This window comes from Aythya ferina, assembly GCF_964211825.1.
Source record: "Aythya ferina genome assembly, chromosome: W".
Classification (NCBI taxonomy): domain Eukaryota; kingdom Metazoa; phylum Chordata; class Aves; order Anseriformes; family Anatidae; genus Aythya; species Aythya ferina.
Window position 1 is genome coordinate 8,863,307 of NC_140313.1, and position 20,641 is coordinate 8,883,947.

The following is a 20,641-nucleotide window of genomic DNA, read 5'->3' on the forward strand; positions in this document are numbered from 1 at the left end:
TTTACTTATGTCATCTGATTTAATATTTAGCTCAGTAGAGGTATAGATGTGTTTCTGAAAGGTGCATTTTTCACTTCGCAAAAGCGTAGATACAACTTTGAAAAAATAAAATAAGTAAATTTCTATTGCAATGATTGATTTTTAGTTTGAAATTTAGTTTCTTCCATTAACTCGGGTAAGAAACTTGAATATGGATATATTTGCATGGATAACAAACATTAATTTGTTAGTGGGTAATATTTTCCGGAATATTTCTCTGGGGGAGAAATGTCAGTCTTGAGTATGTTATTCACTAGAGAAGAGCTGGGAATGATTAGGCAGGCAGCTATGCAAGAATATGAAAGAACCAACCCACCCCCTGACTGGGAGTAATTTCAATAGAGCAGAAATATCTGCTTGCAGACTGGGATAATAACAACCCACGACACAGAAATCATATGAGAAACTTAGGGTTAGAATGAGAAAGTACTCAGGGATGAGTCCTGAGGACCCGGTGACTTGTGGAAAACGGACTCCACAATCAGTAAGATTGTAAAGTAGGTATGTTTATGCACGGGGGGTAGTCCTGCCAAAGTTGTGCGCACCTGAAGCAGCAACTTGCCTTGGTTTTATGTAAGAAAGAGTTACATATGCACAAAGTTTCACAATACACCTATACATATTCATAACCTGTCCCCGCTTCATATTAAAATTAGTTCCAAGGAGTCATTTCCATAAACTCCTCCCATCTGCGCTTGCACAGTGTGTCCTGGTGGTAGTCATCGGGGGTCCTGGGGATGAAGGTTGATGACTCTTCCTCGTCACCGCTAGTTGACCTCTTGTCTCTGCGCAGACTCAGTTGCTCCTTGGCTCTTGTCCATCTGCAGGACCAGTTTCTACCAGTTTCTTAAGATAGGCTCACACTCTTATTAGGAGACTGACCTTGGTAAGGGGCCCAAGGCTTCTTGCTTTAATTAATTTGCACCATCCTAGTTTCATGCCGTCAGCACTCTATCTCTACTTGATAAGATTCCCCTAACTCCCTCTCTCAGTCCCCCCTTTTCTAAAAAGTTAGTAAATTCTTTTACTATTTCTAGATTCAATATAGTGTTTATCTATCACTCTTTCAAAATATGTTAGACTCCAGTTTCTGAGTTTGTTCTTTTCCACTCACTGTAGGAGTTTCCTGTACTCTTAAAACACCATAAGGTACATCGGATCACTACGCAAGGAACCATGGACAAAACCACAACCACGATTACTGTGATAAACAACTGTTTCATCCAGGTTAGGTTTGGCAACCAGGAAGTTAATTTTTCTACCAAGTCTGTAAATCTGATGATTTCCGCCTTTTGTGCTGATGTTTGTTACCGCATATCCTGTGAGGCAAAGTCCTTGGCGGACGAAGCTGCTGCCATCTATATACCAATCCTCCACATCTTCTAGGGTTGTATCCTTTAAGTCTGGTCAGCTGGAGTATACCATGTCTGTGGTCTTGCTGCAATCATGAATGGGTAATCTGGAAACTCTGTTACTAAGGAAAGAGGCTGGGTTCACAGTAATGGTGCCAAAAAAATGTAAACTAATAGTCTATTATACACATTCCTTTTCTTCTTCAGTAGCTATCAATTGTGTGTTGCAACAATGCCCCCTTTTCCCGAAGGGTTCTTTCAAGCTTCAAGATCACAGTTCCCGAATATGTTGGGGCTATTCTTGAACACCTGTGGTAACACTGTCCACGTAAGCTGAGTTTTCCGTCCTCTATTAGGATTTTCCCATTCAAAGACAAAGAGTTTCTGGCTTTCAGTTGCCACGGGCAGGCAGAAAAAATCTTTTAAATCCAGTACCATGAACCAAACTTGACTGTTTTTCTCAGTTTGTAATTTCAATCATTTTTCCCAATTTAAATTTCAAGCACTGCAAAAAAAACACCACGCATTTTCCTTTTGGCCAGTTGCTCCTATTACATTTACAGACTAATTAACACAGAGAAAGAAGCTCCCGTAACCAACAAAAATTTCAAGCCTCTCTCTTCGTTCCCTAGCTTTATTTCAACTAATGGACCTGCTAGGGTAGATGCTCCAGGTCCCCATCATTCCTGACTGTTGTAAGTTTATCCTGCAGCCTAAGACAATTTCTTTCTGATATCAGGGGCCGATTGCCCTAGAAAGAAGCTAGCCAATTGCCTCTGTTTTCTGAAGCCAGGTCCAATTTTTTTTTTCCATTACATTTCAAAGTTGGTCCAAAAATTCCATAGGGGTTTCTTTTGGACCTTGTTGGAACAGATTCTCAATTCCCAATTTAACCAGATTTTGGTATTTACATAACTGTTCATTATTTCCGGGGTGATTAGGGTCTCATGGGGGGGGTCGGTCAGGGGAATGCAATTGTCAACAGTTCCCTGAGCGGTCCCATCGGCAATCTGAGCTCACTCATAAACTCAGGTTGTTTTAAGAGTTAGCTGCTCTTCTGTTTCCATGACAACTCTCTCGGACCCATCATGGTCCCTCTGCCCCAAAGGGCTCACACCGGTGATTTTGAGATCTCAGCCTCAGGTTGAGGCAGAACTATTAACAGTCCTACATCCTCTTTCCTTGCTCATTCAACTTCAAACAGCTCTGTTAAATACTACATGCCACACAACCTTTAACACCTTCAACAATCCTTTTAACACTTCCTTTAACTTTCTCCAGCCTGTACCTTTCTAATGCCAACACCAAAGGCTCAGTCAGGGGCCAACTTAATTCCATACCTTTTTCCTCTAAAATGCTGTATACAACATTTCATCCAATTTTCTTTCTCTCCCCAAAAAGAACATTAATTGCAAGATAGTATTATAGTCGATTGATCCATAAAGTGGCCATTTAGCTTATGTAGTGGCCACCATTGATTGCAATACTTATTGCAATACTTAGTGAAAGTCCTCTTCCTTTCCATGCCCCCAGTTCTAACAATATCCTTCGAATGTGCCAATATGCACCCAAGGAGGCTTTCTTTAAAACGTCTTTGTTTTGGATATTACTCATTTCCTTGATTTCCTATTCCCTTTTATTTATTTATATTAGTTACTGTCCCTTGTTTCAGTTTCCACACAAACCTTTTTAATGCGGGTTTTTACCATATTTTCCTAATCTTCTTCCCAAATATCCCAATTCTCTGGGATTAAACTCTTCTTCCCACGTACAAACTTTACTATTTCAGATTCTTAATGAGCCCCGTTCCAATCATAAATCCACAGGACTTCGGGAAAACACCTTGTTATATATGGAGTGGTAATTCGTGTTGAGAAAATGGTTGATATTAATAAAGAAGGGGGAGATTTGGGAATGTGGCCATGGGGGTCAGAAAGCCCCGTGGTTGAGATAACATTAGACTTAAGAATGAGGCCATCAGGAATATAAAAGAGTTTAGAGGGAACAAAGAAGGGTGATTCAGGAGACTCCATGCAGTCTCGGGTTGCTTGTTCTCCAGCCATTAAGGCATGGATGTTTCTGGGTGTTTGCTGTTGTTGTTATATTCAAAGTTGTTTGACTAATGAAAAGTTGTTTTGAAAAGAACTGCTGTGGAGAGAAGGGTATAAGAGGGGAGCCTGTCCTCAAGATAAAGAAAAAAAAGAAGAAAAAAGGCAGCACAATGAAGTTACATCAATAAAGAAGCAGGAAAAAGAAGTGAAGAGGAACAGGCTAGCAGAACGGAGACCAGGACGGGAACAGGCACTTTGATTGCCTCATGAAGATAGGTTCGGCCAAACTCAGCAAACTGCTCAGAGAAGCTCGTACAGAAAGTCACTGGAAATAGTCGCACTGGAGCTGGAGAGAAGCTCGAGCTGAGAGAAGCGGAGTCGCGCACACAACTGCTTCTCGCTGGTAAGCAGTTGCACATTATGGGGAATCATACGTCCTTAGGAACAAAGACTGTCCTGGTAACTTTACAGCTTATTCTCTTTATTAACAATCAGACAGTTTATGATCCTGAAACATGGGACCAAACTGAGGTCAGGGTGTGGGACTCTGCAACTAAGAATGCCAAGTTTGCAGTGGGATTGCTCGGCACCTGGCGAGCAGTCTCTGAGGCCTTAAAGAGCCATGTGGGACCACAATCAGAAACATGTGGCTTGCCAGACAGTGAGGGAGCTGCGGGCTCGTCCACTGATCTGACTGCTACGCCATGGGCCCCTCTGCTGCTACAGCCATCGAAGGCTTTTGCTGTTACGCCCCCTGCTGACCTGGACGTGCTTTTTGACCTAGGCCCTATTGCCCTTGAAAAGGAGATAGATACGCTTTTCTTTGATCCGGGAAGAATGGGATACATAAGGCCTGAAGACTGAGCTGCTTGACAATTTAAAGCAAGACATATTGTTCAAAAGGAATGGAAAATGGAGACTTGTTTGTAATCAAGAAAAGGAATGGAAAACGGAGACTGTTAAGTCATGGAACTTAAAGGATTGTTTGTTACCTTTTCTGATTGTATAGGCATACTCGGGTTTAGTATGTAAAAGCAATGTTCTGTATATTTAGAATGTTTGATGTTCGTGTGTGCATGTTGGTGGAGTGTAGACTCCCCGCACACCCAGTGCTGTTTACTTGCCTTTTATACCTTTTATACCTTTTTTAAGTAAAAATATTACAAAATTCAGATTGAGTTGAGACTTCATTTATAACAACCTGAAGCACTCAGCCTTCTGTCTTCTAGACAAACATTACCACCTTTTTCACAAAATTTACATTTCAACAGGACCGAATTTCAAGCCGCATGCGAATTTTTCTCATACACTTTGTTAGTAAGCCCATACAAAACAAGGAATCACTCCGGTGTATCCTTCAGTATGGGGGTTTAAAAGGTATTGAGGCCTAAATAAATTCGCTCTCCCCCTTCTTGCCAAATTCCCATGGCTCAAGCCTGAACTACCAAAGAAGTTGTGAGAAACACTCCGTAGCCAATAAGTTAGGCTCAGGCGAGGATCTCAGTGAAGTAGTAATTTACTCGCGATTTCAATGGCGGGCGCCCCACAAGCAGGAGAGAGCGCATCTACTAGTTCCAAAACACAGTTTATATACCTTTTGATGGCAGGACCCTCCCCTGTTTCCCCACTGAGTGGGTAATCCAGGTTCTGTATATTTATAAAGTTAAAATCTAAGTGATTTAAATAAAAAAAAAAAACAAACACTTCTTTCTATCTTTCTTTTTACAGCCTGTACTTTCACCACAGTCTCAGTCAAGGGCCAACTTAATTCCATACATTTCTCCCTCCAGGATGCTAAAACAACATATCAGTATACCACATTTCATCCCATTTTCCTTCTTTCCTCCTTCTTCCACTCTGGATATTCCTATTCAAAGTGGCCAGCCTGGCCACACTTAAAACATCTTGTCAAAGCCTGTCCCTGCTAGGACTCAGGCCACAACACAGGCAGCCTTCTTTGCCTGCCATTCCTTCATCTCTCTTCTTCTCCATCCTGGCCCTGACTCCTGAAGATTTTCTTCCTCAGGTGTTATCAGCACTCTTCTCATCCTAAGCCAAAACACAGCATTCCACCAGCTACTAGGAAGAAAATTAATTCTGTTCTAACTGAAACCAGGACACTCAGAAATATTAATGAATAAATTGGCTACTACCACAAGTGATTTGACAAAATTAAAACAGCCCTTACAGTCATCCTTTTTAGCATTAGGGACTAGCCAATGGCAAGTGTCAAAAGTATTACTGAGAATGGAAGAGACTAGGGACCAAGACCATAGAGTAATAATTGATACACTCAGCATGGCTCAAGATAATGTATCTTTAGCACTCAGCTGTATACAAGCACAGTTATGGATGCAGGCAACAGCGGCTCTGATCATTAGAGAAGGGAGCAAAGGCGTCTTCCCGGTTGAAGTCCAAAAGTTTGTTTGGGATAATGTTACTGATTTTGAGAGGAAATATCAGTCCTGGTGGGCTCTAGTAAATTTTACCTATGATCCCATTGCTAATATGGCTATGGCCTTTGTGCTTACTATACGTAATGCTACAGTTTATGTTATTCATCCTATTATAGCACTGGGATTAAACCATGAGGAGATGGTGCTCTACCCTTCAGAGCATAGAGCATGGGCAAGGATGGTGAATGGGAAATGGCAAACTAAATCTGGAATCATGTGTTACCCGGGAACAATGAGGGTTCATCTGTGAAAGCAGTATGATTGATGCACAGGATGTATGTCTTGATATAGAACAAGGGGTCTGCCACTTTGAAATTCACCCAAATACTGGTCAAAAGACCATACTTGTATATATTGGGCACGGTTGTGTGTGTTTAAGAACGGTTTGCGCTCTTGTAGAAGTAGATGGAGAATTTCTCTCTCTCTAAAATCATTCTAACTTCTGTATTTGTAACTTTGTTAGGATTGTTGGATGTGATTTTCTGTATCTAGCACCGGTAGTATCCCACCAGCTGATCAAGGTGAATTATATGATGTATCATAAGTTATTACTAATACCTATTGGAATGAATCTTACGTTGGTAAGACAATTGGTTAAAACATCAAGACTTAAGATCCTAAAAGATATCCAGGAGAACAGTGAAAAGACCTTACTAACCATTCATTATGACACCAAGGAGATAAGTAGAGTTTTGCAAAGAGTGAAACAGGAGGGTGACCATCACTGGTGGAATACGTTCCTAGGATGGTACCCAGCAGCTACAGGGAACCTAAATACACTATGTCATTCAATTATCGTCTTGCTAATACTGGTTGGGGTAAGCTTGGTGCTATCACTCATGATGGAGAGAATTGAAACTGCAACCTTAGTGGGACTGTTCCGAGTGCTCCTGACTACCGAGACAACAGTAAGAACAGTTGAGAAAGGGTGGACTCGTACCTTGGTAAATCAGTTGGTACTGAGTACCTCAGTACCATCAGTTAACCCTGATACCAGAGAGACTGCATTAATAAAGACTTTTAAGGTTAAAACTGTTAAAACTATCTATTGTAAACCTTTAACTTCTCCTTAGAATAATTCTTAATGAATTAATAAGTAAAAGGGATTGAATTACACAGAATTGGAGTGTTTCCAGGGAACACTCTCTGGAAGTGGGAGAAAAAGAAAGGGGGGTGTTTAATCCCCACCAGAAGAATCCTTATTAGCTTGTGATTTTTATTGTTTTTCTTAATTATTATTTCTTAATTATTTTAGGGGTGTATATATAGAGAGAAATGATGTATTTTAAGTTTGTCTTAGTAATACCTATTCTCAATGGATTAGTGATAGGATGGAGGGAAAAATCAGCATTTCCAATTAGTCCAGAACATCTCTGGAGTTCTATCTCAAAATAATTGTTGGATTTGCACCCAGATGCCTAGAAAGACTGAAGAGGCCTTGTCCCTGATTGCTGTTTCCAGCAGCAACTGTGTCTGGATTCTCTAGATTTCTCAAAATGACGGATCGCACTCAGTCCCAGGAAGGAATAGATTTTGAAGTTGAGCTCCCTACACATAGTCCTGGCTACGATATACTGTGTTATCAAAGGTGCCTTTTAAACAACAATGATATAAAACTCGATATTACTGACCCTGGGTGTGTAAATATCCATGAAATAGGGAATAATCCATACTGTACTGAATATGGTAGCCACGGGAATGCTAATATACATAATGCACACCAGATACAACATGAGAATCCTGTAACCAGATAGCCTGTCCCAAATGGCAAGGGGTGGTGCTGGCTATATGACCATAAAACTAGGAAGGTGTTGCCCCTAGGATGGAAGGGAGCTTGCACCCTGGAGGCAATAATTCCAAATGTAACTATTACTGAAGATCCACAAAGCCAAAGCCCCTTGAGACCACATGCAGAATTAAGCAGACTTCAGATAATCCTCTAGTAAAATTCTCTATCATTCCATAGTTTTGCAAGGTGGTTTTAACCTTGCTTAAGGGTGAGTGAATTAGAAAACACTATTGTAAATATCTCAGCTATAATTGAAGAACTAGTAAATAACTTTGATAAATTTGCAAAAATAGTACTCTAGAATCAAATAGTATTAGATCGATTAATAACCTCATAAGGAGGAGCGTGCACTGTAATTAATACTAGTTGCTGTATATATGTAGATCAAATGGAATGAATTTGACTGATCTCAAAAATATTTGGGGAACAAACAAACAAACAAACAAACAACAAATAATATCCTACAAAGAGTAGCTCAAGATGACACTTCCTGGGGATTTAGAAACATATGGGAGAGAATTGGCTTGAACAACTATTTGTTGGTTTTGTAATAATAATGGCATTGTTATATATAACAATATATATAACAATATATCTGTCATCCCCCATGACATCCGAAGAAGAATATTGTGCCTTAATGTTGGAAAAACTCAAGAGTGCGGTATGTGAAGAGGTGCAAAAACAACAATAGGAGTAAGAAAAGAAGAGGGGGGAATTGTGAGAAACAAAGTTGTGTTTCTGAAGTAGAGAATTACTTTTCTGTATTCCAAGGTAGCTGTGTAGTCATAATAAGGAGAAATGCTAAGTAGGTAAGTGGACAGTAGAAGGCCTCACTGTTCCAAAATAAGGTGGAAGCTTGAGAAAAACAGGATGAGCAGTGTGAGAACAGTAAAACAAAGATCACAAGTTCTCAAAACATAAGAAAGGAGAAATTAAAGGGTAGAAAAAAAAAAGAAAAAATGTACATTTATGGTATAGAGGAGTGTCGAGTAGCTTGTGAACCTGTAGTAGTCAACCAAAGAGGAAACAGGGGAGGTGATCAGGCATCAGGTAATAGGGAATAAAAGGTTATGATTTGTTTACTGAAATGTGCTTCTGATTGACAGGACGCCCGTCATTGCAATCGTGAATAAAATAGCTTCACAGAAGATCCTGTCTGAAGAAAATTATTTGAGATTTTTCTCACATTCCCTTATCTGACTTGACTTTGTTATAAATTCCGAGTCAATTTAGCTTTATAAAATTTATTTATGGGGTTAATAAAAGGCAAGTAAACAGCACTGGGTGCGCGGGGAGTCTCTGCTCCACCAAGATGCACACCAGTTACATCAGGCAGCTGGTTTTTATGCTCCTAGGCTCCTACATATTCATTACTACTTCTAGAAAAGGCAGGGTTATTATAATTAGTTCCCGGAATCCAACCCCTCCCACTGGTGCATGCATATCAGTCTCTGGTGGTCCCTCTGGGGGTTTCTCGTGCTGAAGGCTCATAGTCTTCCTCCCAGGCTTTGTCCTTGTCCTTCTCCTTTGCCCATCTTGGCCAGATATTAGAGACTTGCGCAGCATCCCATGCAAGCTTTGTCTTTTAGTCATCCTTCAGCTTTCCCCTTCTCCTTAATCTCTTGGCCCTGATTGCATAGTTTCCCATGCAATAGTCACAATAGTTAGCAGTTATTCTGAAACCCCTTTGTTCTCTTATCCACGGATATCAGAGACTCAAGGTTTACCCTTCAAGCCCTCTATAGACACAAGTTGCTGGAACATTCCTTACAACTTGACACTGATTTTTGCCTAGTTGCACTAAAGAGTCTGGTTGTTTGCATTTTACAAGGTTGTCTGGTAAGCTTTCTTATCACTGCAAACATATCTCAACACCACATTCCTTCCTCTTAAACAATGTAACAACTCTTTGCAAAAAAAACAAAACCACTGTGTTACACCAGTGCTCAGCTCTCTGAGTGAAGATCATCTTAACCTGGTGTGGAGTAGTAACTATCAGAAGATACCCAAAGGTTAATTTCCTGCTCTCTTCCACCAGAATAGCAGTTTTGGCTACAGCCTGAACACATTCAGGCCATCCTCTGGAAACTGGGTCCAGCAGTTTAGACAAATAATCCACTGGCTGCCTCTTATCCCCCTACTCCTGTGTCAGTACTCCTAATGCTGCTCTCCGATCCACAGTAGCAGAGATAAAAAGGCTCATTTAATGCAGTAAGAGCTAAGACTGGTGCTGTGATTAAGCTCTGCTTCAATTTTTCTATTTCTTTTACTCTTCTGTCCATGCAAGTATATTAGGGTCCCCCTAGTCTCAGCTTAGGGTCCCCCTAGTCTCAGCTTAGTGTCCCCCAAAAGCGGCACTGTTATCCCAGTCCCTTCTACCCCCATCACCTTTAGGGTTTCATTAGTTACTTTAAGCCCTGATACTTTACAGGCCAGCAATGACCTAGCTGCCCCAGTGTGTTGGGTTTACATGGCAAGATTCTGGTAGCAGGGGGTTGCAGAGATGGCCCCTGTGAGAAGAATCCAGAAGCTGTCCCATGTTAGATAAGGGCCAGTTTCAGCCAGCTCCAAAGGGGCCCACTGCTGCCCAGAGCGGAGCCATGAGCAACACTGTTTGTGCCTCTGTGAGAGCATGTTATAAATGAAGTCTCAACTCAATCTGAATTTAGTAAAATTTATAAAAGGCAAGTAAACAGCGCTGGGTGCGCGGGGAGTCTGTGTTCTACCAACACGCACACACGAACATCAAACTTTATAAATATACAGAACATTGCTTTTACATACTAAACCCAAGTACGCCCGTACATATGTAAAATCAGAAAAGGTAAACATGGCAAAGTTTTCCAAATTCTGGCAAGTGTTTAACAAAAAATCCTTTAAGTCTACTACTATTAATGTCCATGACTGGGGGAGCATAGTTGGAGTTGGGAATCCTGGTTGAAGTGCTCCCAAGGCTTTTTCTGTTACTCCCCTGGGTGACCTGGATGTGCCTTTTGACCCAGGCCCTATTGCCCTTGAAAAGGAGATGGATATGCTTTTCTTCGATCCGGGAAGATTAGTATACATAAGGCCCGAAGGCTGAGTTGCTTGACAACTTAAAGCAAGACATTGTTCAAAAGGAATGGAAAATGGAGACTGTTGTTTGTAATCAAGAAAATGAATGGAAAATGGAGGCTGTTAAGTCATGGAACTTAAAGGATTGTCTGCTACCTTTTCTGATTGTACATATGTATAGGCATACTCGGGTTTAGTATGTAAAAGCAATGTTCTGTATATTTAGAAGGTTCAATGTTCATGTGTGCGTGTTGATAGAGCACAGACTCCCCACGCACCCAGTGCTGTTTACTTGCCCTTTTAGAAATATTACTAAATTCAGATTGAGCAGAGACTTCATTTATAAGAGACTGGGCCCCCACTCCCAGCAACCCCCCCCACACACACCATTCAGGACAGGGAGAGTGGATGTAGAAAGGTGCCCCTAGCTTGTTTCTTTGTTTCTCACCATTCCAGCCCATCAGCAACAGGTAATAAATTTTATTAATATCTCTATGCTAAGTCTGCTTTGCCCATGATTATAATTGCAGAGTCATCTCCCTGTCCTTATCTCAACCCTTGAGCCCTTTCTATTTATCAAGGGCTCTCAGTGGGACTAGCTTCCTGAGAAGCCCAGACTCCCCTATTCTGAAATTTATAACAGCAATCTCTCCTCCTTCTTCCACTCTGGATATTCCTATTTGAAGTGGCCGGCCTGTCCACACTTAAAACTTCTTCTCAAAGCCTGTCCCTGCTAGAATTTAGGCTGCAACAGAGGTAGCTTTCCCTGCCTGTCATTCCTTCATTTCTCTTACTCTCCCTTCCATCCTGGGCTTGACTTCCCCTGAAAGTTTTCTTCCTCTATCTCCAGCCCTCTGCCTCACTACCTGGACCACTGTGAACACCATTAGTTTTGCTCTCTGCATTTCCTTCTCATCTCCCCTCCTGTCATACACCTTCAGGGCCTCCCCCAGGAGGGTCTCCAATGACTATTCACTCCATCCTCCCACCTTCTGGAGCTTTTTCTGTGTATCTGGTCAGGCTTTAATCACACAATGAACTTTCAAGAGCCCTTGGGCTACTGGTGAGAGAGGGAGTTATGTATAGGCGTATTGTGAAACTTCATGCATATGTAACTCTTTCTTGCATATAACCAAGGAAAGTTGCTGTGTCAGGTGTGCACAACTTTGGCAGGACTACCCCCTGTGCTGCCCAGCGCTGAATAAACATAACTACTTTACAATCTTATTGATTGTGGAGTCCGTTTTCCGCAAGTTTGGAGAGCCAGGCAGGAGACACTCTGCTCAGCTGCAGGATCGACTGAGGAGCGGATGCCCCTAGGTGCACCCCGAGTATTTTCCTTGGTGGAGCCTCCACTCTCAGCCGCTCACCACAGGTGCAGACAAGGACCTCCTGAAGCTGTGGACAAACAGTATGCTTTACAGTACAGGAAGGGCCTGTAAGTCGTAAGTGTGGCCAGGGCAGCTGGTAAATCGCACAGAGACATCTGGCATGCAGCATAGTCCCTGTATGGGAGGAGGGTACCCTACAGGCTGACCGATAGAGCGGTCAAGGGGTATTTGCTGACCGATAGAATCAAGGGTGTGAGAAACACTCCGTAGCCAATAACTTAGGCTCAGGCGAGGATCTCAGTGAAGTAGTAATTTATTCGCGATTGCAATGGCGGGCGCCCCACAAGCAGGAGAGAGCGCATCTACTAGTTCCAAAACACAGTTTATATACCTTTTGATGGCAGGACCCTCCCCTGTTTCCCCACTGAGTGGGTAATCCAGATTCACAATCTATCTGATGCTTCACAAACAATGCATGGCCTTCAGTCGCTGGCCTGTTAAATTTCAAATTTCTTTTGACATTTTTACTGCTTGAAGTGGTAATGTTTCTTCACTTATCTGACTTGACTTGACACCATGATTTTCACCTAATTGTCCTAAGGAGTCTGATTGTCTGCATTTTACAAGGTCGCCTGCTAAACTTTCTTATCACTGTAAGCATATCTCAGTACCACATTCCCTCCTTCTAAACAATGTAACTCTGCAAAAACAACATTTCTATTCCCACAATTCCCCCCTTTTCTTTTTTTTATAAACTGTTGATTTTTGCAAAAACTCTTTTTATTTTTATTTATTTATTTATTGTAAGTGTAATTTGGTAAATATCTTCCTCTTCTTCACTTTCTTTGCTCTCCATTTCCTCTAATATCATTTTATCTGAGTAGGGTGGTGGATCTATGGTCATTTGTTTCAATAATGTGGTTTCAATTAACCGCTGGACAAGTCCCCTTACACAGGGGATAACGCAACAGCCAATAGCTGTCAAAACTCCTGCTACTATAATCAAGGATGTAAATATGGACATTACCATCCCTTTCCATTTACCAAACCAAGATTTCAACCATCCTGTGATGGAAGTGTCTGCTCCCGAATTTTCTGCTAATTCATTGGCAAGGGTGGTAAGCCCTTGCAATGCTCTTGTTACTGTGCCATCCGGGGCAGTATTGTTACGGATAAAAGTACAATGGTTGCCCAGCATCACGCATACACCACCCTTCTCCACAAGCATCATATCTAATGCTATCCTGTTTTCCCAAGCCATTTTGCTGATGGCATCTAGTTGTTCAGCGATTCCTCTCATCGCATCCTTGGTATAATTGATGAATCTCTGCTGATTATAATAGAAATAATTAATCCAATCCACATTTTTATTGATTGTTACCCACCAGAACAGTAACTCAAACCCTGCAGCAATTTAATTTCTGGCTTTATATTCATCCCGAACTCCTCTAGGTACCCCAACAGAATCTATGTATACTCTATCATCAAATGATATTCCTAAGCCTCCTTTACTTCTTCTGGGTATTTGTGATGTTTCTCTTTCAAATGCCAGGGTGAAGGGTATAACTGATTGAACAAGTGCACAAGTGCCTTCCCAATTAGATGGTAGGGTGGACCGTAAGATCTTCCCTCCACTGTACCACCAGAGATCTGCCCTGGGGATCTCTAGTCTTGAGCAGTTTCCCATCAAGTCCTTGGTAGCACAAGGCAAATTCTCCCAGATGCCAGGTAGCACTCACACCCTGCCGTGAGAGGCAAGCTGTATGGTTACCTATAGCTGTAGAGAATGCAGGGGGAACTGCGATATTGTTATCATGCAAGAAACAGCAAAGAGAGACTTACAGGCCTCATTTCCCCAGGCAGTCTTTTCTTGGTACAATGCAATCATACATCGCATCCCTTGGGAGTCTTTGGTCCACCCCCATGGGAAGGGCACTATCTGGGCAATCGGTCATCCCGAGGCACAAGCATAGCAGTAGCTATGATTGAGACTCTGGACAGTATATTTGACCCATTCTATCCAGGCATTCACGTCCCCATACCCTGTTTGAATCTCAAATGTTTGAACTGCCACATTTCAGAGGGCCTCCTGTTTACTCTCCTGTTTTCTCCTTGAGTTTCTCCCTTTCTCTGATGGCAATAGAGGATTGTTTCCATACAGCTATTCTCAATCTGGCTGTTGTGACTCTCCCAGTTATTTGTTCTTTCTGCTCAATTGTCATTGGGAATTTAAATCTCCACAAGCTAACACCTCACAAGCATCAAACGTGACGGCTTGTGGTACATAACCCTCTGTCACAGTCACCCATATTTTGATGGGGTATCCCGTTTTTGCTATTATCTGGTCATGCCTTTTCCAAGTTGCCAATGGAACGAGGCCTTCTCTGAGGCCTAGAATCACTAAAAACAAAATTAGTAATCGATTTTTCCCTGTCATTATTTTTAAACCTTAGGTTTCCAAATAATTATCGATACAAAAAAAAAATAAGATGTACACTACTACTATAACAACCCCCCCCCTTGGGAGCACTGCAGTTCGCTATAGGTCTGTCCTTTCTCTCAATCACAAGTCACACTTGTTAGTTACCTGTGAAAATAAAAGGTTAGTTTACAATTGTAAGCTCTTATCCTGCTCAGAGTCCACTACGAGATTTTTCTCTTCAATTTCAACTTCCAACAAGTCTTTTGTAGGAACAGCTTCCCAGGTACTAGCGTCGACAGATGCCTTCACTCGAGTATAGTGAGTCCAACCTTTTTCCGCAGTTCTTACGGCTGTTTCAGTGGTCAGTAATTGTCCTTCCCATTCAGGCCGGAGTTGACTCTTTCCAGGTCCGAATCAGGACCCATTTTCCTGGATGATGGTGGTGAATGGGGAATTCCAAAGGTGGGGTTTGAGCCAACAACCCACAGGTCCTGAGAGATGACAAAGAAGAAGACAACCCCAGAATACAGTTCTTAAGGAAACTCTCTTATTTTGAATTGTGGTACCTCATCCCTTCTGCCCAGATAGGGCAATCTGAACAGCGTCTCATATGGTGAAATTCCTATATCCTTTCTTGGTGCTGTTTAAACCTGTAGGAGTAAGCATTTTACCAAAGGAAGTTGGGTTTCTAACACTAGTTTAGTTAATTGCTTCTTTAATGTCTGATTCATTCGCTCCACCTTCCCAGAAGAGGAGGGGTGCCAGGGGCTGTGAAAATCCCACTCAATCTCTAAGGCCTGCTTTAACCCTTGCAGTAAAGCTTACACCCATCTAGTCACGTGGTCAATTAGGACAAACAAATAACTCAGTAAAGTTTACCTGTATACTTTGGAAAGGTCAAACCCCTGGCTCCCGTCCCCCTCTAGATGGGTTACAGAACACCTTTTTATTTACCTTTTGACATATGGTACATCCTCTACATATGTGCTTCCCTAAAGTGTATATTCCTACACAGACATACTTTCTTAGCACAACATCACACATTGCTTGCACCTCCTAATGACTCTTCTGATGTAAAACAGTTAATATTTGCCTCATTATCACTTTATTCAGCATTTCTCTCCCATCAGGGAGTATCGATTTTCCTTCAGACTTCATGGCTCCTGATTCCTTAAAAAAATCTTTCTTTTAAAACTTTTTAGTTCTTTCTTAATTTTCAACAATTCCCTGAATCCTCTCTGCATTTATTCTGTTTTCCTTCAGACATTAGATGCCTTAAATACCTGACTTCTCCTTCTCCATATTGTAATTTATTTATTTATTTATTTATTTATTAATACTCCCAAGCCCTGCTTTCCCAGAAAGTTGAATAGCTTGTTAGTAGCTTTCTTCACAACTCTTTTCTCCTGTCCTGACAATAGAAAACGATCCACATATTTGTTAACATTAATACCTCCTTGGGAGGTTGTAATTGCTCCAAAATCTTTTGTTATTTAAACTGACCCAAATAGATAGGTGGCCCTGTAAACCCCTGAGGTAAAATTGTCCACCTATATTGTTGCTTCCGCCCCCATTTAAGGGTCTTTCCAGTCAGAGGTGAATATACATGTATGTTTGCTCTCAGGGCCAGAGAGCACTCCATTAATAACACTGTTATTCCAGTCTAACAATTTACTATTTGAATGCCCAATTTAATCATCAAATCCCTTCCCAACAAATTAGTCCTTGCCTTGGGTACATACAATAATTACCCAGTGATCATTTTATCCCCTAGTCTCAGCTTGGTATCCCCCCCAAAGTGGCACTGTTATCCCAGCCCCACTTTTTAGGGTTTCATTAGTTAATTTAATCCCTGATACTTTACAGGTCAGTAATGACCTAGCTGTTCCCCAGTGTATTGGGTTTGATGGCAAGGTTCGGGGGCTGTGAGTAGGGGGGTGGGAAACTGCAGTGGCAGCCCCCGTGAGAAAAAAAACCCGGAAGCCTCCCCGTGGCAGATAAGGGACAATTTCATCTGGCCCTAAGGGGCCCACTGCTGCCCAGAGCCAAGCCATGAGCAATACAGTCCGTGCCTCTGTGAGAGCACATCCACGAAAACAAACAAACAAAGAAACAAACAAAAACCTGCTGCTCAACAGCAGTTGGGAGAGCGAGAAACCCCCCCGGAGACGCCAAAGTCAGTGCAGAAGGAGGGGGAGGAGGCGCTCCAGGCGCTGGAGCCGAAGCCCCCCTGCGGCCGCTGGAGAGGCCCCTGGTGGAGCAGGCTGTTCCCCCCCACCGTCCCCCTCCCCGATGCTTGGGAAACTGACCAAACACCACAGCAAATATGCAAATATACCAAAACTTCTAGACTGTTACTTAGATAATGCCTACATCCTCTTTCCCTGCTCATTCAACTTCAGACAGCTCTGTTAAATATTACATGCCACACCTTTAACACCTTCAGCAACCCTTTTAACACTTCCTTCATCTTTCTCCAGACTGTACTTTTCTAATACCAGCACCAAAGGCTCAGTCAGGGTCCAACTTAATTCCATACCTTTTCCCTCCAAGATACTGAAACAACATATCAATATAGCATATTTCATCCCATTTTCCTTCTTTCCTCCTTCTTCCACTCCAGATATTCCTATTCGAAGTGGCCAGCCTGGCCACACTTAAAACATCTTATCAAAGCCTGTCTCTGCTAGGACTCGGGCCACAACACAGGCAGCCTTCTTTGCCTGCCATTCCTTCATCTCTCTTCCTCTCCTTTCCATCCTGGCCCTGACTCCCCCTGAAGATTTTCTTCATCTTTCTCCAACCCTCTGCCTCACTACCCGCTGCACTGTCAATACCATTAGTTTCGCTCTCTGCTTTTCCTTCTCATCTCCCCTCCGGACACACACCTCCAGGGCCTCCCGCAGGAGGGTCCCCCAGTGACTGTTCACTACATCCCCCCACCTTCTGAAGCATTTTCTGCATATTTTTCCAGGCTTTAATCACACAATGAACTTTCAAGAGCCCTTGGGATACTGGGTCATCAGGTCTCATCCCCAAGTACTTTCTCATTCTGACCCCAAGTCTCTCATATGATTTCTGTGTTGCACACTATTATTATTCCAGCCAGGATTGGCAAGTGGGTATTTCTGCCCTGCCGGTATTACCCCTGGTCCTGGAGGATGATCTCTTTCCCATTCTTGTATAGCAGCTCTCCTCCTGATCATTCCCATCTCTTTCCCTGTAAACAACATACTTATAGGCATAATTCCCTTCCCCAAGAGTATAAGTCAGGTCCTAGGAACTGGTCTAATTGTTCAACTAGGCTGTTGGGGTCCTCGAATAAAGACTTCCTCTCCTTCTTAAAAGTCCTAACCTCTCTGCTGCTAAGGAGGGGGGGTAGATCAACTAAGAGGATACACCGTTAGTGTTAGTACTGTTAGTGCCAGGGAAGGCAAAATTCTCAATATATCTTCTACCTTGTTCTAATTCTTGACAGAGCCTAGAGTACGATCCTTCTTTAGGGACAGTGTTAACTACAGTCCCTGTCTCCCTTCCTGGAGTGACTGCTGCTGCCACGGGTACAATATTAGGATTATAGGGAGCATAACTTGGCTCCTTCTCCGAAAAAGGAAGCTTATTGTTTACACATAAACGTAAAGCCTGAATTTTCATCAGACCCGTATTTTGGCCAAAATACTGCTGTTTCCTTAATTGGTTCTTTTGTCCAGACTGATACACAATATTTAACCTTTTTTTTTTTTTTTTAATTATTTTTCTTTTACAATCCCTCTAATTTTGGGATTATGTTTCCAATTTCTTATCATTCTTCAGGAAGAACTATTGGTAGGCACTCTCCCAGGGATATCTCCCTGTCCCCTGGAACTCATATTTCCCATTTTTCCTAACCCTCACCAGTATGTGCTACAGAAATTTCCCTTCTGCAGTGTACCACACACCAACGTACTGAAAAATGGGGGTGTACTGCCAAGCACTTCCCCATGCAAGCATTACCGCACACCTATGAGTTTACCAGATTCCCTGGAACTCATATTTCCCATCTTTCCTAACCCTCGCCAGTATGTGCTGCAGAATTTTCCCTTCTGCAGTGTACCACACACCAACGTACTGAAAGATGGGGGTGTACCGCCAAGCACTTCCCCGTGCAAGCGTTACCGCACACCTATGAGTTTACCAGATTCCCTGTTGTACTTCCAAGCACTTCCCCGTGCAAGGATTACCGTACACCAGATTCCCCTGGTGTAGTGCCAGCACTTTCCCGTGCAAGGGCTTACCATACACCAGATCACCCGACCCCCAAGGCAATACTTAATATTTCTTACCTTGGTCTGTGCACAGAGTTACCGGATCGATTCTTAAAAACCCGGAGTGCCTACCTTCTTCCTTTCCCCACTACTTCACGGATCCTGCCTCTTTAACCAGTCTCGGGCCCTCTGTCAGCTTTCCGCAGAACCGCCACCGTCGATGCACAGGATCGCTGAAATCAGCGGGGCATGCCTTCCTGCTGCTGTGGCAGTAGGTGACTGGATCCCGGACGAGCCCCCAAATTGCGAGAAACACTCCGTAGCCAATAACTTAGGCTCAGGCGAGGATCTCAGTGAAGTAGTAATTTATTCACAATTGCAATGGCAGGCGCCCCACAAGCAGGAGAGAGTGCATCTACTAGTTCCAAAACACAGTTTATATACCTTTTGATGACAGGACCCTCCCCTGTTTCCCCACTGTCTATCTATCTGATGCTTCACAAACAATGCATGGCCTTCAGTTGCCGGCCTGTTAAATTTCAAATTTCTTTTGACATTTTTACTGCTTGAAGTGGTAATGTTTCTTCACTTATCTGACTTTACTTGACACCATGATTTTCACCTAATTGTCCTAAGGAGTCTGGTTGTCTGCATTTTACAAGGTCGCCTGCTAAGCTTTCTTATCACTGTAAGCATATCTCAGTACCACATTCCCTCCTTCTAAACAATGTAACTCTGCAAAAACAACATTTCTATTCCCACAAAGTGATTCTCCATTCTCCTGCTTTGATAATCAGTCAGCCCCCTCCCCCTCTCCAGTACTTGGGAAACTGACCAAACACCACTGTGAATATACCAAAACTTCTAAACTGTTACTTAGATAATGCTCCTGCCTTCTTCCTTGCCACACAAAAAAACGTTTAAGAACAAAAACAGGATTACAAGATGAACCGCCGGGCCCGTATATTGGGCACCACCAATCAACATCTGGATAAAACAGTACTTCCTTTCGGTCTGTCATGCACTTCATTCGTCTCCGGCCGCTCCCCTCGCGGAGAATATGGAACCGCGGATCGGAACTCCGCACTCGCTTCGCAACGACGCTGCGTCTCACTCACAGCACAATCACACAATCACACAGAAAGGCCCTTTGCACTTCTCGCTCATACCACAAGAATATATCAGTTAAAACAATAACCAAACTTGTTTGTATCCTCTCCGGCCGTGTTCCTCGTGGAGTAATTCACTTCACAACAATACTTTGTCTCAAACACATACACTTACACAAATGCTTTCAACATGAGATACCCAGATATCCACAAATAAGACATACAATTATTAACACTCCAATTAATATCCCTCCAGCAGCTGTAAATATTACCCAGATAACCTTGTCACAGTTGTGAGAGGCCCGCTTCCCCTTCTCCTGCTTCTTATACAGTCATTAGCAGGTCTGTCCTGGCTCCCAAAACTGGGATGCAGCTGTAACCTGGGATTTACTCGATCTACTCCCAAGATCGCTAGCGGCCTCTCTATTGGTCAGCAAATCCCCCTTGTGGGAATAGAAATGTTGTTTTTGCAGAGTTACATTCAGCGGTCCTGTGCATCGACGGTGGCGGTTCTGCGGAAAGCTGACAGAGGGCCCGAGACTGGTTAAAGAGGCAGGATCCGTGAAGTAGTGGGGAAAGGAAGAAGGTAGGCACTCCGGGTTTTTAAGAATCGATCCGGTAACTCTGTGCACAGACCAAGGTAAGAAATATTAAGTATTGCCTTGGGGGTCGGGTGATCTGGTGTATGGTAAGCCCTTGCACGGGGAAGTGCTGGCACTACACCAGGGGAATCTGGTGTACGGTAATCCTTGCACGGGGAAGTGCTTGGAAGTACACCAGGGAATCTGGTAAAC

The 20,641-nt window shown here is 42.7% G+C and overlaps 1 long non-coding RNA gene across 1 annotated transcript in view; it reads right to left on the reverse strand.

Moving 5' to 3' along the window:
• Window positions 1-20,641, reverse strand: part of LOC311426458 — a 113,742-nt gene that overhangs the window by 38,295 nt on the left and 54,806 nt on the right. The window lies entirely within an intron of this gene.